Source organism: Chiloscyllium plagiosum, chromosome 11 (assembly GCF_004010195.1).
Source record: "Chiloscyllium plagiosum isolate BGI_BamShark_2017 chromosome 11, ASM401019v2, whole genome shotgun sequence".
In the NCBI taxonomy this organism is placed as follows: domain Eukaryota; kingdom Metazoa; phylum Chordata; class Chondrichthyes; order Orectolobiformes; family Hemiscylliidae; genus Chiloscyllium; species Chiloscyllium plagiosum.
The window spans coordinates 24,654,735-24,657,124 of NC_057720.1; positions in this window are offsets into that span (position 1 = coordinate 24,654,735).

The window sequence follows — 2,390 nt, forward strand, 5'->3', positions numbered from 1 at the left end:
TATTCGACTAGAAAGGATTGAGGTTAATAAGAAGGAGGTGTTATCAATTCTAGAAGGTGTGAAAGTAAATAAGTCCCCTGGGCCAGATGGGATTTTTTCAAGTATTCTCTGGAAGTAGATGGCAGAGTGTTTGGCCTTGATCTTTGAGTTGTCATTGTCTACAGGTTTAGTACCAGGGGACTGGGAAATGCAAATGTTGTGCCCTTGTTTAAGAAGGGCAGTAGAGATAACTCAGGTAATTATAAACCAGTGTAGGAAAGATTTTGGAAAGGATTGTGAGAGAGGATTTATAAACATCTGGCAAGGAACCATTTTAATGGAAATAGTCAACATGGATTCATCAAGGGCAGGTCGTGTCTCACAAACCTCATTGAGTTTTTTGAGAAGGTGACCAAGCATGTGGATGAGGGTTGGGTAGTTGACGTGGTATACATGGACTTCAGCAAAGTCTTTGATAAGGTTCCACATGGTAGGCTACTGGAGAAAATATGGAGACATGGGATTGAGGGTGATTTAGCAGTTTGGAGTAGAAACAGGCTTTCTGTAAGAAGGCAACGAATGGCAGTTGATGGAAAATATTCAGCCTGAGTCCGGTTACTAGTGGTGTGTTACAAGATCTGGTTTGGGACCATTGCTGTTTGTCATTATTATAAACAACTTGGATGCAGGCTTAAGTGGATGGGTTAGTAAGGTTGCAGATGATACTAAAATTGGTGGAGTGGTGGACAGTGTGGAAGAATGTTGCAGTTTGCAGGGGGACTTGGATAAACTGTAGAACTGAGCTGAAAAAGTGACAAATGGAGTTCAATGCAGATAAATGTGAGGTAATTCACTTTGGGAAGAATAACAGGAAGGCAGAGTACTGGGTCAATGGAAAGATTCTTGATAGTGTGGATGTGCAGAGGGATCTTGGAGTCCATGTACATAGATCCCGAAAGTTGCCATCCAGGTTGATAGTGCTGTTAAGAAGGTATATGGTATGTTAGGTTTTATTGGTAGAGGGATTGAGTTCCGGAGCCGTAATGTCATGCTGCAACTATACAAAATGCCAGTGCAGCGTCACTTGGAATATTGTGTATACAGTTCTGATCACCCCAATACATAAAGGATGTGGAAGCATTGGAAAAGGTACAGAGGAGATTTACCAGAATGTTGTCTGGTCTGGAGGGAAGGTCTTATGAAGAAAGGCTGAGGGATTTGGGTCTGTTCTCATTGGAGAGAAGAAGGCTAAAAGATGATGTAATAGAGACATACAAGATGATCAGAGGATTAGGTAGGCTAGACAGTGAGAGTCTTTTTCCTAGGATGATGACATCTGCTTGTAAGAGGGGACATAGTTGCAAATTGAGGGGTGATAGATTTCGGACAGATGCCAGAGGCAGGTTCTTTACTCAGAGAGTGATAAGGGCATGGAATGTAATTAACTCAGCCATATTAAGGGGCATTTAAACAGTCCTTGGATAAGCACATGTATGATGATGGAATAGTGCAGGGTGATGGGCTTAGATTAGATCACAGGTTGGCACAACATCGAGTGCCGAAGGGCCTGTTCTGCACTGTATTGTTCTATGTTCTATTTTCTATGTTCATTTACAATATTGTAGACCTCATTTTCATGGTGGGAATGGTGACCAGACCCATGAAGGCCAGTGGGAAACAAGGCTACCTGAGTGATTCTCATCCAGAATTGGAGGAGAAACTTGAAAAGAAGCTCAGTAGTGACAGTAGATTCCTTGACTATACAGAGTCATAAAGCAAACTTTGATATGCAATATTATGGTAAATAACAAAAATAATCTTAAATTGAATACAAGGAAAGACATATTGATTCTTTTGGAGGCTGAGCCATAGTTAAAACAAAGAATTCTCTGACTGCCTTTCATTTAAGTTTGGGGCATGAGGTGTATTAAAATCAGGGTTAGAAAGCAGGTATAGACTATGCTTTGCTTCAATGGATGAGAGATCACTGCAGCATGGTATATCATTCTTAATCATCATGTTCCCTTATTGAACATGAATGCCTGTGTAGCCTTCTTTATTTAGCAGATGCTGAAGACTCAGTGAGCTCTAAAGCAACCTCCACTCTGGAGCTTCCACCTTTAGGATCTCTGGAAGACAGTGCAGTTGTTCACTTTTCTTCATAATAGAGGATTAATGGCAGGATAAAAACATAACAACGGTGAAGTTGGCCAGTCATAAAAGCCATTCTAGATCCTAGGTTGTTCTTTCAGAATTCAGAGACAGAGGTGGAATCCATGACTCCTGTTGCTTGAGAGACATCAGAACTCCCAGTCATTGTGGATTAAGGTATTACTGTTTGCGAAGTCTCTGCTGGTTTTGTTGAGGAGAGCTATCCCCCTGTTGAAGAAATTGAGAAAGCATTAAAGCCA